The sequence below is a fragment of the Petaurus breviceps genome, unplaced genomic scaffold, assembly GCF_028583685.1.
Source record: "Petaurus breviceps papuanus isolate PSGF00001 unplaced genomic scaffold, PetGlider_PUasm1.0 551, whole genome shotgun sequence".
Taxonomy (NCBI): domain Eukaryota; kingdom Metazoa; phylum Chordata; class Mammalia; order Diprotodontia; family Petauridae; genus Petaurus; species Petaurus breviceps.
Window position 1 is genome coordinate 21,437,431 of NW_027186372.1, and position 26,324 is coordinate 21,463,754.

The window sequence follows — 26,324 nt, forward strand, 5'->3', positions numbered from 1 at the left end:
GATATGTCCAAAAATATATCTCTTCCTGTATTTTAAATTCATCTAATGTCTGGAAGTGAATGGCTTGATTTTTTCTTTGTTCTTTGGAATTCTTTGAATCTTTTGAATCTCTTTGGAATTCTTGTGTTTTATCATTGTATTGATCAGAGTCCTAAAGCCTTCCATAGTTTATTTTTTTTCTCTGTAATGGAGTTATCAATGTATAAAAAAAGTATTCTAATGGCATCTTGTTAGTTAAGTCCTAGTTAGAAGGAAGGAGACTGAACTAAGTTTATGGCAGTATGAATGTAAAAGAAGGAATTGGGTATTAGACCATAATCCCCTTACTACCTCTTTCCTATTCTGATTCAGCACTTAGTTTACTATTGTCTATAAATAGAGATTGATATATTGCAAGGGTGAGGCAATTTCTCCCTTCCCTAAGTGTAAGATAGAATAGAATTGCAAATAGATCTTTCATTAGAACACAAAACTCATTATCAGTTGAGTAGGAGGGTAGATTGCAGGCAGATCAATTTAGCCCATCTGGTATCTTCCTGTTTTAATTCATTATTCTTGTTATTTCCGCTCATTTATATTGTTTCTTTGCTAGTGGAGTATTAACATACAAGAAATCTGCCAGGATCCCTAAATTCAAAGCCCTCAAAAATTGTATGCCCTTTAAATCTGACCTCTAGAGCAAACCTTCCCCTCTCCACCCCAGTCAACTCTTGTGATATCATCTCCCAGAACACTATTTCAGGAAAGATGGCCATGTTTCACTCCATTCCCTTCTCCCAGTCCTCAAGAGCAACTTTGCCAACCACAGCAACTTCATCAGCCCCTTTATGACTATGAGTATATCCTTTCCTTCTCCTATCCCTCCAATCTCTTCTTCCCATCCCCACCTTCTCATTTATGTACCTGAGAATCATGATCAACACTGCCATTGCTCCTGAAGGCAATGTATCCGTCTACTTACCCATTGCCTCACTCATCATCCCTGTCACTTTTCTGGAAAAAAAAAAGTGCCTCCCTGACCACTGCTTCCCTATTTGGTTTGTTTTCCCTATTTGAATGCCAAGTTCTTGAAGGCAGGGACTATGTCTGCTTTTATATACAGAGCAATACATTAATAAAACTTTTTTTTAATTAGTCATTTATCCCATTATCATTTGACTGTCATAAAAGCCAGCAAATTCTCTTCACCAAGATTAACTTTCTTTCATGAAGCTTTTTTTAAATTCATTTATTGTTATTAGCTTTCAACAGTCACTTCCCTTCTCTCTACTTCCTCCTCCCCAAGACAGTGTGCAGTCTGATAAAGGCTCTACATATACATTCATATTAAACATATTTTCACATTAGTCATTAGGACCATGAAAGAATTAGAATTGCAAAGAACAATTGGAGCAAAGAAAAGGACCATGACAAAGAAAAAATAAAACCACAACAACAATAAAAAAGAGACCAAATAGTCTGCTTCGATCTGCATTCAGACTCCATAGTTCTTTCTCTGGATACGGATAGCATTTTCCATTATGAGTCTTTTGGAATTGTCTTAGATCTTTGCATTCCTAAGAAGAACAAAATCTATCAAAGTTAGTCATTGCACAATGTGACTTTTACTGTGTAAAATGTTCTCCTAGTTCTGCTCACTTCACTCATTCATCATCAGTTCATATAAATCTTTCCAGATTTTCCTGAAGTTCACCTGTTCATTTATTGTAGCACAATAGTATTTCATCACAATCACATAGCATAACTTATTCAGTCATTCCCCAATTGATAAGCATCCCCTTAATTCCCAATTATTTGCCACCATAAAAAAAAAGCTGCTACAAATGTTTTTGTACATATACATCTTTTTCCTTGTTGTATTGCTAAGAGCTAAGTTATTCAGAGTTATTCATCAAATAATATTGCTATTACTATGTACAATGTTCTCCTGGTTCTTCTCCTCTCACTCAGCCTCAGTTCATGTAAGTCTTTCCAGGTTTGTCTGAAATCTGCCTGCTCATAATTTATTTTAGCACAATAATATTCCATTGAATTCATATAACACAATTGTTCAGTCATTTTTCAATTGATGGGCATTCCCTCATTTTCCAATTCTGTGCCATCACAAAAATAGCTGCTATAAATATTTTTGTACATGTGGGTCCTTTTCCCATGTTTATGAGCTCTTTGGGATACAGACCTGGAAGTAGTATTGCTGGGTCAAAGAAAAGCTTCTTGTTTCTTAATGCTTATCAAACTTAAAAGTCCCATTATTTTGAATATGCATACAAAGTTCTTATCCCTCCCCAATATCAACCCCCATCATGTCATTCACTCTGTCATTGTGCTTCATATTACCCCTGGAATTCCTGAGTCCCATCTATGATGCAGAATGTAGAACAGACTGCCAAGAAATAAATGACATGGGGAAATAATATGCATATATATAGGCACATATACTTACATGTACATGTATATGCACATAAATGCTTATATAAATGCACATATACATATATAACTTCATATAACATGTTGTATCATGTATTATTAATATATTTAAGTTATTATTGATTGACATTATAACACCTAAAGTAGGCCTAGAAGCATTTGAAAGATATTCAAGAACATTAAAATGATTAAGTATCATTTATAAAGATCTTTACGTGTAAATCATCATAGGACAAAGGCCCATTCCACATCAGATGGAAATTTATATTATGTGGCAATCAGAGAGCATTGCCATGCAGAATGCTCAGCCCAGATTCCAAAACCAAGATAGATTCCCTAAAGATAAAGAAGCCCTCCACGTATTCCTGCTTGCAAATAACAATGTGCTGATTTCAAGTCCTGAAAAACTATAGAACCCTCTAAAAGCCATATAAGCTCATAGATGCAGAGCTATAAGGAACATTGGGGACAATCTAGTCCAACCACTCCTGTTATAGATGAAGAAATAAGGTCTAGAGAGGTTAAGTAACAAGAATATATAATTACTTGTCTACTTCCCTAGTAAATATAATCACTACATATGATCACTAGTTCAGCTACATTCCACTATCCATATAGGGAAAATTAAATAGAAGAAATATGTGTTTTATCTAGATTACTGTATACAGTTGAGAGTTCAGCCCATAAGTTTGGTCAGTCTATACATACATTAGATAGACATGGCAAGATGGACAGTGAAACAGGGTGAGAATTGAATAATAACAAGAGGGAATTAGACTGCCTTTGGGAAACAGTGGAGTGCTTTTAATGATGCCAAGTTTCTCTCTGAAACAAAGTCTTCTCTTTTAATATCAATATCCTTTTTGAGATACTCTATGGATAGTAAGTCATAGACTTTCTCCGTATTTGAAAAATTCAAGCTGTAGGTCAGTCAAGGGCAATAGAGTGGGTATGATTGGGTAGTGATGTTTTGAGAGAAATTTTATGAAGGATAACTGGAATAATCTATGATCAGAATAGGAAATGGACATTCATGTAGTAAAAAAGACAGATTACTGATGGACTGCACTGCTATGCTGAATTAGGATTTTTGTTTGTTTCTCTTATTCTTAAAAATAGTACATTTTCTCCAACTATGTTTGCATACTTTAAGCAATCATTCCACAGACCTCTTCCCTTCCTCCTCAAGTACCTGCCCCATTTGTCACACTATTTCCTATCTTTGGAATATTGTTTATTAGTTCTTTTCCTCTCTTCCTTTTATATAGTTATATAATTCTCTTCCACCCTTCTTTTTTCCCCTTAGTTAAGTAAAATCCACATTCCTGTCTTTCTATTTGGCTTCTTTTGTTTAGCTTTAAAAAAATCTATAAAATGAATGTCTTTTCCTCCTCTTCATTATTTCTCTTTCCTTATCTCTAATTCTGATTTTTTGTTCTTTAATTCATGGTGCTTGCTTTCATTTATTCCTTCTTTGGGCTTCTGTTAACCTCATGGAATTAAAGCTTCTACTGTGCCTATTTTGAGTTTCCTCTCCTAAACAGTTTCTAGGTCGTTGTCTTATAGATCTTGGTCCTCCACTTTCTATTTCTGCTGTACCATACTTTTATCTATTCCTACAAGAGATAAAGAGAAGAGAAATATTGCCCATGGAAGAAATTTCCATGTGTTCTTGATCATGTGGCCCATTCCTACCCCCTATTCCCTATGATCATTTTCCTTCCCATTTTCTAAGAAAATCTCCTCTTTCTGACTATACCCTCTCTCTCTTTTATTCATTCTGGTTTCCTTCATGAGTTCTAATTTCCCCTTCTCCTGAGGGAGAAGCACCACACTATCATTGACGTAGTGGCTTCTGTAAATACCAGTTTCCAACAGATCAGACCAATTTTAGAGTCCTCATTGCTCATCACAAAAAATATCCCTTCCCTTCACATGAATATTCTTAAGAAGCACCCCTCCCACTACTAAATCCAGATTTTTCCCCTTCCTTTCTCTCCGATTCAAGTCTTCTCTTTGACATCTTCCCCGTTCTCCTGCATACCCTCTTCCTGTGAGACTTTAGGAGGCATTTCCTCTTCAATGTTTTAGATTAGAGTGCACCACTCATTGCTTACTATCTTCTTTTTCTCTTCTTCCCTTTTAGGTTTTCTCCTATTCTACAAAAATCAATGATTCACCTGAATGCAAGATTTTGTAACATTTTGCCTTTGCTTTTTCAGCTCTATTCATCCACCATCACTTCTATTTATGTACTACTTTCATTTTAATTTCCTTGTGTACTTAGAGAGAAAAATGTCTTAATGATCCCTGTGTGGTTATTTTATTGTTTTTGCTGCTGTTTTAAATGCCATATGTATATTTCTCTTTCTATTTCTTTTTTTTTTCTGGGATAATTTATTCCTTTATATGTACTTTCTTTGGAAGTTGTATGTATTCACCTTGTGTTTCTGTCATTTTTTGGGGTGTTCCCAAAGTGAATAACATGCTCAGATCTTTTTTTAGGGGGTTATTCTTCTTGGTAGGAATGTTTTAAATATCCTTCTTTTATTGAACCACCATTTTTTCCCTTGATGATTAGGTATAGGTTTATAGGGTATATCATATTGGGCTGCATGTTGTATTCCTTTGCTTTTTGAAATGCATTAATGATTCTCTTCTATGATTTCTGTCAGTTACAAAAAAAGTCTTACATTATCCACATTTATTTTCTTTCATATGTGAAGGTCTTTCTCCAGGTCATTGTGGTGTTCAGGTGATTTGACCTGGATGCATTCTTCTGGAATTCAGAAGTCCATTGAATTATTGCTACACATCCAGTCTTTGAGATAAATGATGGGTTTTTTGTTTTTATAAAGATCATGTGTCATTTTAATGTCATTGCTTTTTGTTCCTCTTCTTCCAGATTATTCTTTACTTCAGTATGTTTGTATTCCTCATTAGTTATTTGCTTCTTTCACTTTGCTGTGGCAAGAGATTCATAAACCACAATGAAATCAAAGTTCATTGTTATTATTATTGCTCTATTCTACCTATTTTTTTTTTAAAGCAATAGGGGTTAAGTAACTTGCTCAAGGTTACACAGCCAGTTATTTCTGGGTGTGGTGCTGAGTATCTGAGCCCAGATTTGATCCAGGTCATCCCGACACTGGAGCCGGTGCTCTTACTTGCTGAGCCACCTGGCCACCCCTATTCTGCCTATTATTTATGCTGTGCATACTATAATTTCTGATTTAATTATTCTTTTCTCTAAAACAATTCAGGAACATTTATTCTCTCTTGAAAATACAGAGTCAACTGCCTTATCAGATGTTAGTTTAATGTTCTTTTTCTTGCATTATTTATTTAGAGATGAGATGTTTGGATTAATTTAGATGCCTTTATGACCATCTTCCTTGTATTTTAATAACTTCTCTAGTGATTAGTCTTCTTGAACCCTAAGTTTTTAACTTAATTTTATTCCTCCTCAGCTCTTTGGTAATTTACCATTTTCCCCCTTACATTCACCTATACTTTACTTCATGACTCTATCCCCTTTCATCACAGATCACTGAAGATCTAGACCTAAAAAAAAACAAAAACAAAAACTGTCTCACCCTCCTCCCATGTATGGGAACTCAATTTTCACTGGCCTCAGTTCCTGCCCCAAGTGAATTCTGAGGAACAGAACTAATTCCAAGTGCAAACCAAATCCCTTTCTTACAGGACTGGAGCTCCCCACTACACAAACACCCATTTTGTGCATATGCACATATGTATCCAGTGAGCTTTTCAGCCATGAAGAGCATGCTTCCCCTTTTTTATGTTTTCTCTGCAAGAGGGTTAGGAAATTCTATTTGTTATTGTCACAGAATGTTAGGGTAAGGGCAGGGCTCAGGTGTATTGGCAGAAACTTCAGCAACAGTAGCAAAAAAAAAAAATACAAAATTGATACCAGTGCACAAGAAGTCCATGGAACTGATTGTGTTATTCTGCCAGCTTGTTGGGGCTCTTGATGGCCATGGTGTTGATTGAGTTTGTTGGAGTTTAGAGATTAGCCTTTTCTATTGCTAAACCATTATATTGCTGCTTTGTTGGGTTTGTTGTTTTTTCGTCTGTGGAAACAACTGTAATTATCTTTTGTGCAAAATTCTTATTTTTACAAGTTTTGAGAATCCATGATGACTGACCAAAAAAAGTCTAATACTCCATTTTGTACATTTGACCTAAAGTTCTTGCCCATTATTATCTATACAATGTCAAGAGATCCAGGATAAAGACTTACTTGTATTAAATGCCAGTCTACTCCCACCCCCAACCCCACCCCCTTGGCCCCATCTCCTCTCAGTGCAGGATTCATAGGAGACTATAGTTACATATATTTAGAATGGGAAAAGATTCATTGGTCCTCTATTCCAACTACTTTATTTTATATGAATACATTTAGACCCAAAAAAGGTAAATGATTTAGTATAGCTTATACGGGGAGAGCCAGCATTTGAAATCAGTTCCTTTGACTCCACATCATTCTTTCCACTGAAACAAACATAGGTAAGATACATACATGATTAGGCTTGGATTCATTTGTTATATCATAATAGAATACCTAAACTGATAAGGTCACAGATCCACTAAAATCTCGAAGAATTATCTAGCGCATATCCCATTCGTGATTGTTATTGTCGTTCAGTTGTTTCAATTGGGTTTACTTCTTCGGTGACCCCATTTGGGGATTTCTTGACAAAGATATTGCAGTGATTTGCCATTTCCTTCTCTAACGCATTTTATAAATGAGGAACTGAGGCAAACAGGGCCAAATGACTTACCCAGGGTCACATAGCTAGTGAGTGTCTAAGGACAGATTTGAACTAATGAAGATGAGTCTTCCTGATTCTAAACCCAGGTCTAGCCTCTGTGTCACTCTGTTGCCCTATTCATACCATATTCAGGGTATCCTTTTTTATTGTTTTTATAACATAAGAGCCTATTGTTGAGACTAGATTGACAAAATATTGACAAAATTATCTGCTAAATTAAAAATATATATGTATATATTTTGCCATGATGACACACCACTTCATATTTTACTCACTGTTTTTGTGCAAAAAAGGCAGCAAAGGTTATCTTTATTGTTCATATTGAAGGGAAATAAATTTAATTATGTTTTGAGAAGTTTGGCTTTTTTTGTTTGAAAAATCATTATGGTCCTTAGATATAATAAGAGTTAAGTCCTACCATATCCCCCAATAAAAGCTATGAATTAGGCTTAGAACATTTAACTTTTTGTAGTGACAGGTAATTTAAAATACAATGTGCATCTCTGTTGAACATTTAAACACGAAAAACTTATAGTTTGTAGCATAAGGGACATAGAGTCATTGATTTTAAGCAAGAAAGGACATCACTGTCTAGTCCAATCCCTTAATTTTACAAATGAAAAACAAACGTACAGAGAGGTTTAATAATTTGACCAAAGCAATGGTGAAGAACCTAAGACCTCAAGGCCACATGTGGCCCTCTAGGTCCTCAAGTGCATTTCTTTGACTGAATCCAAACTTCACAGAAAAAAAGCCCCTTAATAAAAGGATTTATTGTGTAAAACCCAGACTCAGTAAAAAGGCAGCACTCAGGGACCTAGAAAGCCACATATGGCCTTGAAGCCACAGGTTTATACCCCTGACCCAAGGTAATCCAAGTAACAAACATCAGAGTTGGGATGTGAACCCTAGTGCTCTGAATCCAGAGCTCTTTTGACTCAGTGCCCCTCTATTTCTGTGTCTTCATATGTTTACAGTGATATTTTCCCCTCAATATATCCTTTGAAAATGTGAATGAAGGCAGAAAATATCATTCTGACATAGTTCATTAACAAGTACAGGAATCATTGAGCAACAGAACTGATGTAGAGGATGTAGAAAAGTCAAGGAAAATAGTATAACACATGAATTTAACACAGTTACTAAAATCATTTTGCTCCAGACAGAGAAGTGTTATGATCCAAATTAGCATAGTGTCTGACACCTGAAATTTGGATATGCACTTTCTTTCCTGAATGAATTACCAAATTTGTCCTTCAGAGAAGTGCTTTTGTTTCCCTCGTGCCCTATGTCCAACATCAAACTGATCAAGGATCCAAATAGCAAATTTAGATTCATCTGTGCTTCAAAAGGATAAAATAGTATAGTGACATGTACACAGGATTCAAAATCCAAAGACATAGGTTTAAATCTAGGTTCTCCTATATAGTAATTACCTTCTCAAGTTCTTCATCTCTACAAAGAGGGATTTGGTTTATGTTTAATCTCCTTCAAGCTAAAAATTTTATTGTTCTCTAATAATTCTATTCACGATTCTTTCTACCTGTGTGAACTTAGGTAAGTCACTTAGCCAACTTGAACCTCAGTTTCCTCATCTATAAAATGAGGGGGGGGGGTTGAAGCATATGGCCTCTGAGGTCTCTTCCACACCTAGATCTAGAAATCTTTTCTCTAAGATATTACTATAGGTTCTGATATTGGAAGTACTGAAGCTTAAACCAAAAGGTATAAGAAAAAATGAATGTAAACAAGGACTATAGAAGAGTGGAAGGGAAACAGGGGTAGGAATCAAGAGAACCAGCTCAGAATCTGACTCTGATATCGACTGAGTGACCAGCACTCAGCATAGTGCCTAACACATTGTAACCACTTAATAAATGCAAGTTGACTGACTGATTGATTGTAATGGTAATGGGATTTGAAGATCTTCCAGGCACTTGTATTGGCAAGCAAACAGGTACTTAGCACCTTGTTTCAGGTTCATGATTGTCTCAAGTATTAAGATCCAGAACTTGTGAATCCCACAGTAGGATGAACTTGCTGATGTAACAGGAAAGGGTAGGACAGGGAAGAACTAATACCATATATAAGGAAAAGCCCAAGCTAGAGAGCCAGAATTTCTTCTGAGAACTGAATTGAGAACATCTGAGAGCCACCCAGAATGCTGAGAACTTCTGAGAGCCATCCAGAACTGCCAGGAATGAGAAGTTCTGGGAGCCAAAACTGCTGGGAGTGAGCAAGTGTGGAGGCTTTGCAGCTACGATGAGTGAGGAGAGAAGGATCCTTGCTTAAAGGAGTGAATGAGAGAGGAGGATCCTTGCCTGAGGGAGCCTGTTTTGTTTTGAAGGCTTGGGAATATGGGTGTTCACTGCATTGACTATGTGTACCAAATTTGTGGTTACTATAATGACTTTGACTTACTGGTTTTGGGACTCAGTTTTCTGGTATTTGAATAAAAATACTTTGGTTCTGTCCTCCATGTGGAGAGCCTGTTACATTTCGTGGTTCACAACTACACCAGCATATCCATAGCCACCATGGGCACTGTGAATATCGCATTGCTGGCACACTGATCTTGGGGAAGTCATTTCTCAGGACCTCAGTGTCTCCATTTGTAAACTGGAGGAGGAAAATACTATCTACAAGATAGCTTTTAGCTCTCAAGAAAAAAAGTTTAAATTCAAATATTATAATATACATATTGAACATATTTGCTTGCATGCATATTTTTCAGAATTACTCATTATATTGAATTAAGGACAAAAGTACTAAAATTTCCTCAAAATTTGAAAAAAAAAAGAAAAAAAATTTTAAAAGACTTAAATAGAAGAGAAAATAAATCTAGAAAGGTTTTGGTTATTGAAGATAACCCTCACAAAAACAGAACTACCAATTATTGCCAATGAACTTGGAAATATTCCATTTAACATAGACAAAATTCACATGACTTTTCTAGTGAAAATTATACCTTATCAAAGTTACTTTGAACATGAGAATAGGGGAAAGAACACCAGTCTTAAACACCAGAAAACCGGGTTTTCAGGGTAGTTCATTCGGATGTGGGAAAGTTATTTTCAATGCTTCAACCTCAGTTTCCTCACCTGTGAAATGAGAATAACAATGTTTGTATTATCTATCCATAAGATCAAAATGAAGCTACAATATGTCATACAATATTGAGAAAACGTGGCCTTTTTATTGTGAGTTCCCTTTTCTTTTCTCTCTGTCACAACCCCCCTTAACACCATCCCTATCCTCTTTTATCTCAGCCTCTGACAACTACATTGAATCTATGTATAAATGAATCACCCCCTACTTTCTCTAGCACTTCACTTCTTCACTGATACCCTTTCTGTCTTCAAGTTCTTCTTTTTATTGGTTCCTTTCTGCTTGCCTATAAACATGTCTAAGTCTTCTCAATTAAAAACAAAACTCATTATATACTACCATCTCTTCAAACATCAACCTGTATTTTTCAGCCCTTTCAGAGTCAAACTCCTATAAAAAGCTGTTTTCTCTCATTGACTTCCTTTTCTCTTCCTTGCTCACTTCTAGATCTAGTTTCTGACTTCATCACTAAATCAAAAGTGCTTATTCCTAAACTATAAATCTAAAATGCTTTTCTCAGTCTCTAACCTCCACTCTATATACATTATTTGACATCATTGATTATTCTCAGTTCTTGCATACCCTCATTCCTCTGGGTATGACATTGATCCCTCTAACCACTTCTTCTCAAACCCCTTCATTGGTTCATTTTTTTAAAGCAATTAGGGTTAAGTAACTTGCTCAAGGTTACACGGCCAGTTATTATTTCTGGGTGTGGTGCTGAGTATCTGAGCCCGGATTTGATCCAGGTCATCCCAACACTGGAGCCGGTGCTCTTACTCGCTGAGCCACCTGGCCGCCCCTAAGCAATTGGGGTTAAGTAACTTGCTCAAGGTTACACGGCCAGGTGTTTCTGGGTGGGTGCTAAGTTTCTGAGCCCGGGATTCGATCTCCAGGTCTTCTCAACACTGGAGCCAGTGCTCTTACTCGTTGTGCTACCTGCCCCCCCCATTTTCATTTTATTTTATGAAAAATGTTTTTTAGCTTTGCATTAACCTCTTCTACCAAAAAAAGAAATCCTACCCTCTTCTGACCATAATATTCCTTAACTCAGTAAATTATAGTGACTTTATATTGCTTCTCTTCACAAATAAAATCTTTGGCATTTAAAACTCACTATAACCTGGCCTTATTATACATTAATCCCCTTCCTATATATTCTACTCCAGCCAACTTGTCTTCTTGCTTTTTCTTAAATAAACAACATTCTTTCCCTCCTCTTCATGCCTTTATTCTCGTCCCCAAAGCCTGAGTTATTTTTCTTTCATCTACATATTAGAATCAATTGTGTCCTTCAAGATTCAGTTTAAGCATCTTCCTTTGTACAAAGCATTCACTAATTCCACCCTTCTCCTTAAACACCAGTGCTCTCTCTCCCAAAATACTTATATTCATTTTATTTGTTCTGCATTCTGTCACATATGTGTATGTATGTATACACAGAAAAATACATATGTGTATATACTCATATGTACATGTATAAATGTGTGTGTGAAGAGACAGAGACAGAGATAGAGAGTTACTCCCAACAGAATTTTAGCATTTTGATGGCAGGGGTCATTTTATTTCTATATTCATATCTCCAGCTCTTACCATAATGCCTGCTATGTATAAGGCATTTAATAAATTTGATTGATTAAGGAAATCAAGTTTTAGAATGGTTGTGAAAATGCTTTATAAGTTGTAAAGTTTTAAATGAGTAAGAGACCACTAATTTTACTCAGAGCACTACTGCTATTGAAGATACTATTGAATGTGATAAATATCCTTCATTTATTATGAGTATAGGCCAAAACCAAGAATGTTTATAACCTATATGGAAAACTGGAATCTTGGAACAAAAATTTCTATAAGAAAAGATGGTGTTCAGAAGAAGACACTGTGATAAATTTTGATATGAAGAAATAAAGTTCCCTCTATTTTAACAGCTTTTTCCCCCATGTTTTCAAATATAACTGGTATAACACCAAATTCTTATATTTCCTATGTCAAATCTAACTATATAAGGATTAGGATGAAGGAAACTTTTTCAATGATTAAGTTTATGCCTATTTATCTTATAGGCAATTTTATTTTGATTAAATATAATTTATCTCTTATTTTTGACAAAAAAGTAATTTTATATTGTTGACAAATCTATATGGTCCATCACAACCTGTCACTTCAGAAACTGTTCCATAATTTTCAATAAGATTCTTTTAAATAGCTATAAAAATGTTATTTTAAATCTTATATTCTGGGACCAGGTTTGAGGTATTTTCTTACCTGCTGAGATCTTGCAATCTAAGCTTGAAAGAGGCTGCTTTTTAGGTTAATGTTAATCAATTCTATTTTTGGCTTAGACAATTACAATGACTGGTGATGTGGAAAAATTATCAATGCTCCTGATTGCAAAATGGAATTTCAAATGTGTGAAGGGATGATTTTTAAACAAATCGACATCTCTCTTCTGTTATGGACCACATCTGACTTTGTTGGTCTGAATTATGTTGCTATCATTCCTATGGGGGGGACTATTCTTTTTTTCTGATTTAGCTTTAGATGGATATCCAAAAATAATTCACTTTTCAAAAATCTTATGCTGTAGTTACATAGTCCAAACTTGATCATGTCATGAAGAGAGGGAAGGTTTGGAGAATCAGAAGAAAGAAATGGAATAATGTGAATAAAATACAGTGTGATCTAGCAAATGTTCACATCCTTTATACACGATTATACTTATTCTTTCTTTAACACAAAGAAATATTGTGACAATTAGTACAATTGCTACACTATATTGTATCATAAATTAATGAATTTTATAAATTGTATGTTAAGCTTTAAATGTATTAATAAGGAGGAGTTATATGAATAATTAATAAAAAAGGAAGGTGACAATACCATGAACCAATATTAGTTCGTTGGGAACAGGTCATATAAGATCACTTCAATATTGTTTCTTGACAGTGTTCCTTTGGGGTTGATAGATCAAAAGGATGTTAGGGAAATGGTATAGCAAGGTTTCAAAAGACATTTGGCAAAGTCCCTCATGATGTTCTGGTCAGAGGGTTGTAGAATGGTGGGTTTTATGCTAGTACAATTAAGTGGATTCAAAACTGTTCAAAATGCACAGGGTACACATAAGTGGATCAATAGAAAGTTATTGGGAAGTCTCAGGTGGACTATATCAGGGACTTACCTTGAACCACTTCTAGTAAATATTTCTGTCAATGACTTAAATCTACAGAAATGATGATCAAACGACAGCATGAGAATTCCGAAAGGTTTGAACAACAAACCAGGACTAAGAAGATGAAATTGAATAACAAGAAATATAATAAGTCATATTATACCAAAACATTTTAAATGCATAAATGTATATATCTATCTGTATGTGTGTGTACACATACATAGTTCATGCATACATATATAGATAAAATTCACATATACTTAAATAATTACATATGTGACTATAACTTATTTTTAAATTTTAATTTAATTTTCTATTTATGGAATAAAACAAGAATTTCTATAACAGTACAATAAAAAAGATGATAACATATGAAACTGTAAATCTACTATGCACAATTTGCTATTCCTTTCAAATATATAACAAAATTAACATGTAAATTTCTTCCCCCATACCCCTGTCCCAAAATGGCTACAATTAGACACAAATATAGGGGTGTGTGTGTGTCTGTGTGTCTGTGTGAGTGTGTATGAATTATTCTATATATATTTCTATTTATCAGTGCCTTCTCTGGATGCATATAATGTTTTTCTTCATATGTCCTTTATAGTTTATTCTGGTGTTTATAAGAATCAAAATTACTTATTTGGTCAAAGATATTCATAAAACAATATGGTTGTTACAGTATACAACATTCTCTTATATTTATACCATACATATTGGGTGCATCTAGGTGGCAGTGTGGATAGAGTACTGAGCCTGGAATAAGGAAAACCTGACTTCAAGTTGAGCCTTAGATATTTACTAACTAGTTGTGTGACACCAGGTAAGACACTTAACCCTGTTTCCCTCAGTTTTCTCATCTGTAAAATGGGATAGAGAAGTAAATGACAAATTACTCCAATATCTTTGCCAAGAAAATCCCAAATGGAGTCACAAAGAGTGGGGCATGACTGAAACAACTGTACGGTATATTTTATATATGTATGTACATGCATATGTATGTATACGCATGCATGTATCTGTGTATACATACATATACCATATATGTATGTGTATTTGTATGTATGTGTGTGTATATATGTGTGTATGTATATATATGTATGCATGTATATATATATGTGTGTATATATATATATATACTCTGAAGATCACCTGGAAGGATGAGATGCCAGATACAGAACGCAACTTCAGTGGGTTGGCCACATTGTTCAAATGAAAATGTACCCTTGCCAAAAAAGACTATTTCATGGAGAATTCACATAAGGCAAGCAAGATTCACATGGTGGTCCAAAGAAGTGATACAAAGATGCTCTCAAGGTCTCTTTTAAGAACTTTGGAACTGATTGTGTGACACAGGAGACACTGGCACAGGATTGATCAACATAGCATGCCCTCATCAGAGAAGGTGCTGTGCTCTATGAGCAAAGCAGAATTGAAATAGCTCAAGAGAAATGCAAGACGCACAAATTTAGAGAATCTGTCCTAAATATTCACATTGACTATTTATGTCAAACCTATGGGAGAGCACTCCAAGCTCATATTGTTCTGATCAACCACAGTTGGACACACTCAAACTTGACTAGCAGAGTGATACCATTTTGGTCCTCTTTAAGAACAAAAAAACAACCAATGTATACACACACATATACACATATACATATGTATAAATGTATGTATATAGAAATCCATACACATGTGTGTATGTGTATATATATGTACACACATATACATACATACATACACACACCCATATATATATATATATATACTATATATATTGAGGGGGGAAGGGGAGAGAGAAGCAAGATAGCCATTACATAGGAAAGTGACCTTGAAGTTTTAATATATTCCAAGCTCCATATGAATGACCAGTGTGACACAGCAAACATAAATCTTGTGTAATCACAGGTTACCTTAACAAAAGCATGGTTTCCAGGATGAGGGAAATGAGGATCTCAATGCACTTTTATCAAATCCTCTTAACTAGCATGTGGAATATTTTGTTCAGTCCTGGTTGCCATGTTTCACAAATGATACTGATAACCTGGAATCCAACCTGAGGAAAGTGTCAATGATGGTAAAGGGAATTTTTATCATTTCATAGGAAGAGTGAAAGAATTAGTTATGTATAATTTTGAAAAGCAATTAATGAAGAAGATTATGTTAATACAGTAGCTGAAAATTTATTAAGTGAAAGAGGTATTGGACTTGTTTTGTTTAGTTTTGTGTTCCTGGTCAAGTAGTTTAACCTGTTTGGATCATAACCTTTCTCTGTTTCAGCTTTCTCATCTATAAGATAAGTATAATAAAAGAATCTACCACACTAAAACAAAAATAAATCTCTACAAAGCAGTTTTCAGTTCTTAAAATCCTTTACAAGTCCCATCCATTATTATTCCACTTGGGTAATATCTGTGTGATCAAAGACAACTTTCTCTTTCAACTTTTTTTTAAAATGTGTGACTTTGTCTGAATTTGTGGAACTTATGCTACTAAAATAAGTTAAAGATGAGAATAACCAAGAATGCTTTGAATGCTATCATTGTCTTCTTAAATCTAATATTTTTCATTCCATTGATAGGAAACACAAGTCACTTAATATCATTTTAACTTTTGAAACAACTAAGGAGTTGAGTTCTGTTGCCTTCAGATACCTCCTCTAAACCTGTTTTCATTTCTAAAAATTGGGCAGAACAAAAAAGGTCTATCTTAATGATCTCAAAGGTACATTCGAGCTCTAATGATCTTATTCTTTCCAAGGTTATTGATTTCATAACCATCTAACTAATTGTCCATTTAAACCAAATACATTCCTTTTTAAGGATTAAGATTACCAGTTGTTCTCAAAGGCATACTGTTTGGGGGACAGATTTCTAATTAGAAATCCAACTTTTTGCAGGTGTAAAATCTCTGGCAGAGTTTTTGAAAAGAGCTATTTGTGGCTAGAATGACATTTGGGCCCAGAGAACCTTAGCATTTGTCAGTGAGAAAAATGTGGGTTGGAAGAAAGGATGTTAGAATCACTTTTATCTGAGTAAACGGAGCCTGACTCCTGCTGGCTAGACTGGTGGGATGTGGATCTCCACTTCCCAGCTGGCAAGATATACACATCTTAGTTGATTTTAGAGTCTGTGCAATGATGTAAAACTAAGATTCAAAGAGCATGATCAAGCTCCCCAATTATCTGCACACTAATTAATCCCGGTGATTGCCTACCTGAGAAAATTATCTAAGAATAGCCTTGGTGGGGTGGTGCTTCTTCTTCTTTCTCGTTATTATTTGTCCAGGAGAATGAGCAAATAAAGTGCATATGAAATCTGACACATACTCACTGCAAAGTCATTGTCACAAACAGCATTTGTGTGATAGGTGAATATGTCTGTCTAAAAAAATATAGTATTTCTATTTTTTTCTTTGCAATCTTTTTCCCCCCAGGACATTTTATTTTAAACCATTTTGGACAAAGTTTTAATGTTTAAATAGATGTTAATTTACTAGATTTAATGTTTAAATAAAATAATGTGGGCAGCTAGGTGGTGCAGTGAATAGAGCACTTGTCCTGGAGTCAGGAGGAACTGAGTTCAAAACCAGCATCAGACACTCAACACAAACTACCGTGTGACCTTGGGCAAGTCACTTAACTCCAATAGCCCTCCAAAAAAAGGCAAAAAATAAAATAATGTTTAAACGCTAACAGAATTTATATAGTGCATTAGCATTCGCAAAGCACTTTACATATTCATTTGATTCTCACAACAACCTTGTGAGGCAGGTGTTATTTTTGTACCCATTTAACAGGTGAGGAAACGAAAGAAGAGAACTGAAGGGACTTTTTCAGGGTCACTAGCTGTCTTAGCTGCACTAAAATCTAGGTCGACTGTGCCCCACAACATGTACCCCCTCACTGTCTAAATAAAACTCTAGGTGATTGTATGCAGATAGTTCAGTCAGAGTTAGTAAGTGTGCTCATTTGCTAATGAACATTTGGATCAATATTCTACTGCATAAATTCATGATCAATATTTTCCTTTTAGTCAACTAAATCTCACATAGTTATACATTAGCAATCTATTGCAGGAGAAAGGGACTAGAAAAGTGGTTTCATTAGTATAGGGAATTCCCAGATAAGGAAGGAAACTCCTACCAATGCAGAACAGAACCTTCTCTGCAATTTACATTATTAGAATTATCTAGAGTACTTATGGACTAAATGACTTACCTGGAGTCACACAGCCAGTATATGTCAGAGGCAGGGTTTGAATACAGATCTTCTTGCCTTCAAGGCCAACCATTTATCCACCATACAACACTGGCTGATTCTCAATCTCCAATGTATAATCACTTTTTCAGTTAATCAATTTATAGGTAGGATGAGGATTTTTAAAAGTTTGTATCTATGACCTAATTAAAAATCTGTTGGTAAAATTACAATAGAATCAATTCTATTGTATGATAGTTCCAGAAATGCCTTAAATAATGTAAGCATCCAATAACATTTTCAAACTTGAGGGGGTAGCTAAAGTGATGCTGCATTCCAATTTTTTTTTCTTTTTGGAGGGAAATTGGGTTTTTTAAGTAACTCGCCCAAGGTCACAAGGCTAGGTTTTTAGTTTGTATGTGTTAAGTTTCTGAGGCCAGATCCAAACTCAGGTCCTCATGACTCCAGTGCCAGCACTCTACTCACTGCACCACCTAGCCAACCCCAACATTCCAATTTTCTAAAACATTTTTTGAGAACTGATATAATTGGGGGGCTGAGTCAAGATGGAGGAGTAGAAACAGAACTTCCATGGTGCTCTGGCTTCCACCTCCTCCGATTCATGTAAAACACGACTCTACACAAACTTTGGGGCTACAGAACCCACAAAATGACAGAGAGAAGTCAACTTCCTGCTGAAGACAGACCAGCAGGCTGGCAGGAAGGGGCCAACTCAGCCCTCTGGGAGCCGAGTCCAGCCCCTTATCCCCATGTGAGCCAGAGGTTTTAGCCTCAGGGCAGCCTGACCATCCTCTGGCTGGAAGGACTTCAGATCACCAGCAGCTGTGGTGGTTTCCAGAATTATCAACCCATAGATGCCAAAGACAAAGTGAGAGGTCAGTGTAGACTTTGTGGGAACATGGAGTCTGGGAGTGTAGTCTGGCCTTTTCCCCCTAGAGGGGGAAACAGCTGAGGCTCAGTGACCATGCTGTTTCAGAGTTCCTGGGATGCAGATTGTAGAGGGACCAAGCAACCAGGCTGAGGGATAATCACTCTTTCTCTAACCTGCTTGGATCTATATCATTGTCTAGGGTGGAGGTCCTGGGGTGTGTGACCAGCTTGCCAGAGCATGTGGAGCCTTCAGAAAGGGCACCCAACTAATACATACAGCTGCTGTAAAAACCCCAGTGACTGGGGAAAAGCTCTCCTCTCTGGTAGCAGAGGTCTACTGTGGCAAAAAGCTCAAAAGTAAAATAATTGAGTGGCAATATGAGCAAGCAAAGGAAGCAAAGCAAACAGAGCAATCCAACAATAGACTCCTATTTTGGGGACAAAAAGGCTCAAAACATGGAACAAAAGGAAGACAGTGAAGTCAGAACTCCTGCACCAAAAGCTTCCAAGAAAAAAAAAAAATGAGCTGGTTACAGGCCATAGAGGAGCTTAAAAAGGATTTTGAAAGCCAAATAAGAGAAGAGGAGGAAAAATTGGCAAGAGAAATGAGAATGATGCAAGAAAATTATGAAATAAGAGTCAACAACCTGACTGAAGAAAATAACACCTTAAAAAACAGACTAACTCAAATGGCAAAAGAGGCTCAAAAAGGCAATTAGGAGAAGAATGCCTTAAAGAGGCGAATTTGCCAGATGGAAAAAGAATCTCCAAAGCTCACTGAAGAGAATCATTCCTTCAGAATTAGACTGGAGCAAATGGAAGCTAGTGACTTTATGAGAAATCAAGATACTATTAAACAGATCCAAACAAGTGAAAAAATAGAAGGCAATGTGAAATATCTCACTGGGAAACCCATTGCCCTGTAAAATAGATCTAGGAGAGATAATTTTAAAATTATTGGACTACCTGAAAATCATGATCAAAAAAGGAACCTAGAAATCATCCTTCAAGAAATTCTAGAGGAAAAATTGCCCTGATGTTTTAGAATCAGAGGGCAAAATAAAGGTTGCAAGAATCCACTGACCACCTCCTGAAAAAGATCCCCAAAAGAAAACTCCTACGAATATTATAGCCAAGTTCCAGAATTCCCAGATCAAAGAGAAAAAAATTACAAGCAGCCAGGAAGAAACAATTTGAATATTGTGAAAACACAATCAGGATAACACAGGATCTGGTGGCATCTGTACTGATGGATCAAAGGGCTTGGAATATGATATTCCAAAGGTCAAAGGAGCTGGGATTAAAACCAAGAATCACCTACCCAGCAAAACTGGGTATCATGTTTCAGGAGAACTGATATAATTAATTTGGGAATTATTGGTAGCCTTCTAGATTGAGTTCAGACACATTGCCTTCTTAGAGCTCTAATGTTTTCCCCGGGGGGGGGGGGGTGTCAGCATATGTCTTCTCTTTGTCCATTAGCTGTAATTAGGGATTCCCCATTCTGATTGAGTTCCTCCATTAGTGACTAACACCCCATTTCCATCTAACCATATTTTAAAAATTATTTGAAAATGTATTAAGTGAAAGAAGGATGAAACTTGTTTTGTTTAGCTATGTGTGCCTGACCAAGAAGTTTAACCTGTTAATAAAGAAACATTTTGGAAAAGACTTTATTATCTTTTACAATTATCTTTTACAAAAGCTATAGCAAGAACAGATGCATAAACATTCCCCTCAGTCCTACCACCCTGGAGGGGGCACACTTTCTCCTATACCACTTCAGTCCCTAGGCATATGGGCTTAGACGCCACAGTTTCTGCATAGCATTGGTTTCACCAAGTTCAAATCCAACTGCGTTATTGCTACTGGAGGAACCCTCTTCACAGTTACCAAAATCCTATGACTGGGCTGGGTCCAAGAAGTCATTCTTCAATCCTTGGGGGTCTCAAAGCTGAAATTTCTGGTTGCAAACTCCAACATATACTCCAGACTTTCTTACGATACCCTTTTCTTATCTTAGAAAAATTACAACAATTTATCCTTTAATCTATTTGACTTGAAAACAAACAAATGCCAATTCAAAGATTTGACACCAGTATTCATGGGCTACATCAACCTTGAGTAAGGAGAGCCCTTAACTTCTTGTCATATAGTTTGTCTCCTTTTTTCTCCCCAGAATACAGACAGGAAGAAATCACCAAAGTGGAAGGGATAGACTAGGGGTCACTAATGCTTTTGGAATTCACACTAGATTTCATCTATAGTAGCTAATTAAAAGGCTCCTCTTCACTTCTGTTAACAAATCAGAAATAGTTATAGACTATTTACACATGCTCCAGATTCTGCATGGGAACTGCAACAGCTGCACACTCTACACATGCTTGTTAGTACTTCACTCAATGACTAGTCCCCTCTTCCCCCAGTTGATAAGCCTATGGATGCATTCTGACTCAGAGTGAGAGATCCAGTTACTGGTTACAATATTATTCGAAAATGAATCATTTGATATCCATTATTATCTTAGAATGGGTTATATTTCTGTATTGTTAAAAGTAAATTTTATTTTTATCTATTTTATTTTCCCACAATTACATGCAAAAACAAGTTTTAATATTCATTTTTTTAAATTTTGAGTTCTAAACTCTCTCCCTTCCTCCCTATTCTCCCCACTCATTGAGAAGGCAAATAATTTCATAGAGGTTATACATGTGCAGTTACATAAAAGATTTCCATGTTGGTCATTTTGTGGAAGAAAATACAGACAAAAAATCCAAAAGAAAAATAAAGTATATAAAAAGTGTGCTTTCATCTGCATTCAAACTCTGTAAGTTCTTTTCCTGTAAGTGTATAGCATTTTTTTTTACCATAAGTCCTTTGAAACTTTCTTGGATCATTGTATTAGAGAAAATAGCTAAGTCATTCACAGTTAATCATCCAACAATATTGCTGTTACTGTGTACAATATTCTGCAGGTTTTGCTCATTTAATTTTACATCAGTTCATGTAAGTCTTTCCAGGTTTTTCTGAGAGCATCCTACTCATAATTTCTTATATTACAATAATATCCAGTCACAATTATAAACCACAAAGTGTTCAGCCATTCCTCAACTGATGGGCATCTCCTCAATGTCCAATTCTGTCACTCAAAAAGAGCTGCTATAGATATTTTTGTGTACATATAGGTCCTTTTTCTTTTTGTTTTGTTTATTTTTTTCTCTTTTGGGATGCAGACTTAATAATGGTATTGCTGGGTCAAAGTGTATATATGGTTTGGGAATAGTTAGAAATAACTCCAAATAATGGTTTAAACAGTTCACAACTCCACCAATAATGCATTAGCGTCTCAATTTTCTCACATTTCTACATTTGCCATTTTCCTTTTCTGTTCTAATAGCCAATCCAATAGATATGAGGGTTTACCTCATAATTGTTTTAATGTGCATGTCTCCATATTTTCCATATGGCTTTACATAGCTTTGATTACTTAACCAGAAAACTGACTTCCTATCTTTTGACCATTTATCAATTGGTGAATGACTCCTATTTTTATAGATTAGATTCAGTTCTCTATATATCTGAGACACTTTATCTGAGAAATATGCTTCAAACATTTTTTCACAGTTATGATTGCTAAATTTGTGTCCCTCCATCCTATTTCGTCCCTCTATTCTCTGTATCTCTCTCTCTGTCTCTGTCTCTTTCTGTCTGTCTCTCTCTCTGTCTGTCTCTCTCCTTTCACTCTGTCCCTCCTCAAGAGTTTTGCTTCTGACTACTGCCTCTCCCAATCTTTCCTCCCTTCTATCAGCTCCATTCCCTTCTGTTATACCCATTCCCTCCTACTTTCCTGTAGGGTAAGATAAATTTTTATACCAAACTGAGTGTGTATGTTATTCCCTCTTTGAGCCAATTCCACGGAATAAAGTTAAAGGCTTCCTCACCACCTCCCCCATCTTCCCATCTACTGTAAAATGTTTTTCTTGCCTCTTTTATATGAAATAATTTCCCCCATTTTAGCTCCCCCTTTCTGCCAATGCATCCCTCTCTCTCACTCTTTAATTTTTTTTTAAATCATCCCATTATAGTCAACTCACACCAATACCCTTTGTCTATGTACACTGCTTCTAACTGCCCTAATAGCAAGAAAATTCTTGTGAATTACAAGTATCATCTTCCCAGTAGGAATATAAATAGTTTAACATTATTGAGTCCCTTATTATTTTCCTTTTCTGTTTACTTTTTTATGCTTTTCTTGATTCTTGTATTTAAAAGTCAAATTTTATCTTCAGCCCTAGTCTTTTCATCAGGAATGCTTGAAAGTCTTCTTCTCATTGAATGTCCATCCTCTGCCCACCCACCTCCAAAGTTTATCGAAGGAGAATTTGGGAGAGCTCAGGTGAATCCCTTCTTTTTCTCCACTATCTTGGCTACACCCCTTCTCCAAGTGTTTTGTTTTTATTAAGAGTATTTTTTAAAAACCTTTCATTTTTCTATCAGTAATCTCTAGATATAGTCCTCTCCTCCCCATTCTGTGAACATAATGAGACCTTCCCTCATAATAAAGAAAAAAAACAGTCATGGGCATGGAGTTTGAGTGGCAGACTCTATTCTCTAGTAGATGATACTAAATATTATACTGTTTGTGTGTTTGCTTATTTACAAAATGATAGCAATTGAACTGATCAGGAGGCATTGCCATCTTCCTGTAACAATTAGCAATGTCATCTTCATGGTTATTTACTTTGTGGTACAGTATGCTAAATATCTACTATATAGATTATAAAGTAATATCTAATATGTTATACAGTATATATTACTACTATAGATTATATATCCTACTATTTGCTATTTAGATTACTTGGCTTTTTACATGGTGCTTACAGACACTTTAATGAGCTATTTTTTAAGTACTCATTGTCTGAAGGTCTCAAATGTGTTTTTCTTCTAAATGAGTGGTAATATTTGGTAAGATGCAATATTTTAAGAGAAAAATGACCCAAATCATTTACTTACTATTGATTGCTAAGCTTCATATGATATTTTATAGCCCTACATTTCTTTGAATTCTATAGTTCTATGTTTTGTATTCTAAAGAACAAAACTTCCACATTCTAAATTTCTGGGTTTCTATCTAGTCAAGCCAGTTCTTCTAACAAAATCAATCAATAAACCTTAATAAGAACCCGTTATGTGCCAGGTACAATGCTAGAATATTGAGGATAGAAAAAGAGGCAAAGGACATTCCTTGCCTTCAAGGATATTATAATCTAATGGGGGGAGACAAAATGCAAAGAAACACATACAAAGCAAGTTATATCAAGGATAAGTAGAAAATAACTGGAGAAGGCACTAGAATTAAGAGAATTTGGGAAAGGTGTACTATAAATGACAGGATTTTATTTGAAAAACATGAAAGTCAGTAGGCAGAGTTAAGGAGGGGCATTGTTCCAAGAATGTGTGACATAAACAGTCTAATGTTAGTGTTGTGATTTGTTTCACTGTCTGATACAAAATTCATGTGAATATTATGCTACTCTGCCATTGGCTCTTTCCTACAAAAATAATAGAGATACTTCTAGAATCCCAAATGCAAGGAAAAGAATATGACATAAATGTTTAATTCAGGCTATCATTGTTTAAGAAGGATATTAAGATGGAGAACATTCAAAAGAAGGCACGCAGGATGATGAAGGACCTTGAATTCATCTACTGGCAGTAAGGTGGTACACTCAGACTGGAGTTAGAAAGACCTGAATTCAAACTCTGCCTCAGACATTTACTTGTTGTGTGACTCTGGGCCTGTCACTTAACTTTCTTTTACCTCATTTTCCTCATCTATACTATGGAGATAACAATAAGATTTCCTCACAGGGTTGTTGTGAGGATAGAGTGAGGTCATATTTAGAAAGTGCTTTTCAAGTCTTAAAATGCTATAAAAAGGTAATTATTATTAAAAATCTCATATGAAGCTCTGGTGAAGAAACTAAAGATGTTTAGTTTGAAGAAGGGAAGACTTGAGGTGGACACTATAGTTGGCTTCTATTACTTGAATCATCATCATATTAAAGTTGGCCATCTTGCAGAAAACTTGCTCTGCTTAATCCCAGAAGGTAGAAGAACTAAGTAACATATGGTAAATAGTTTTAAATTGTAAAGATTTAAATTGTGCCTTGATGACAGAGAGAAAATAAACAAACAAATAAACTTTAACAATTAAAGTTGTCCAAAATTGTAATAGTATTTTTGAAATGTGATGTATCCCTACTCTTTAGAGATCTTCAAACAAAGTTGGATGGCTACTTGCTATGGATTGGGTTAAATGATATTGAAGGTTCTTTTCTACTTTAAATTTAGTTATTCTGTAGTTTGTTAAGTTTTTCCCCCAATTTCAGCCTTAGTATTATCTCTATTTTTCTATATTCCATGTTCTCTAACAGGTATTAGGAGTTCTCATATTAAAGAAAGTTTGATAACATGACTGGAGATTCTTGAGGCAATTGTTGGCCAAAGTATTTGATTTAGTTTGAGAGCCATTTAAACTTTTGGTAACTAAGGATGGTGTTTTGCCCTTGCCTCTACCTGATTTCATGAGCTATATTGGGAGGTGGGGACTATATTCACAATAAATCACATTACACTGCAACAAACATCAGAGTTTTAGAAACATTGGATAGAACATCCCAAATTAGCACAAAGAGAGTGACCAACTATTTTGATGTTTCAAGCTTTTATAGGTATTTATAACAAAGTCAAGAGAGTACATCTCGTTCTAGAGTGTTTTTTTTATCTCTCTCTCTGGCTTCTATAGTTACATGTTTCCTAATATTCAACCCACTTTGTTGGTATCATAATACAATGCTACTTTTGACCAACTTGGAAAAAAAGTCATGCCCTTGAAAAGAAACCAATGATAGAGTTGCTCTGGGGAACCTGGAAATAGTTCACAGGAAATTATAATTACTTTCTCCAGCTTTGGTACTCAGGTTACAGATACAGATCAACATTTAATTATATATGTACATATATTATATGCATATATGAATTAATATATGTACATATTAGCTTATGTACATATATTACATGCATATATGAATTGATATATATGTGCAGCAGACATATAACACCATATTCCAGGAATCATTTGTGATTTTCTTTTTGTTCCCATACTGATTATGTGTTTAGATAATTCTTCCTATTTTATTATAAAAGTTAAATTGGATATGTTTCCCTGACATTGTAAATGTAAATACAACTTGTTTCTACATACGCCAATAGTATTTTAGTCAAATTGTAAATTATTTAACAGCCTCTTTGATTTCCACAAAGATTATCTAGAAACATATCAAATTAAAGAGACAGAATGTAATAAAAGAGAACTGGTCTGAGAATCAGGTGATTTAAGTTTTATTTCTAGTTTTGCTAAATATCTGTTTGAAATCATGCATTTTACTTACCTTACCTGGGTCCAATTTCATTTAAAAAAGCAAATTTTCCAAATTCTAGCCTTAAATTAATAACTAAACAACAGATAGGTTCTACAGAACCAAAGGGCCTACTTTCTATCTTTCCAGGGTGTTGAAGATCCCAATAATGAACAGCAGCTAGGTATGACAAGCATCATGTCAGAAAATGCCATAATCTCTGATCGTATAGTTTTCTTGACAATGTGATTCAAACATTTACCATTTCCTCACTATGCATGGCTCATGTGTTCCCTCAGCAAAGGCTGGAA

General features: G+C 35.3%; 1 long non-coding RNA gene across 5 annotated transcripts in view; it reads right to left on the bottom strand.

Moving 5' to 3' along the window:
• LOC138172698 (uncharacterized) overlaps nt 1–26,324 on the bottom strand; it is a 93,218-nt gene that overhangs the window by 33,684 nt on the left and 33,210 nt on the right. For 2 of the 5 annotated variants that reach the window (XR_011171229.1, XR_011171228.1), the window contains exons 2-3: nt 13,510–13,614; nt 10,192–10,324 (exon numbers count right to left, since the gene is read on the bottom strand). This is a non-coding gene — a long non-coding RNA (uncharacterized lncRNA). Of the gene's footprint in view, nt 1–1,150; nt 1,557–4,541; nt 5,392–6,812; nt 6,943–10,191; nt 10,325–13,509; nt 13,615–26,324 lie in introns of those variants that run through there. The other 3 variants (XR_011171225.1, XR_011171227.1, XR_011171226.1) reach the window with 3 other exon arrangements.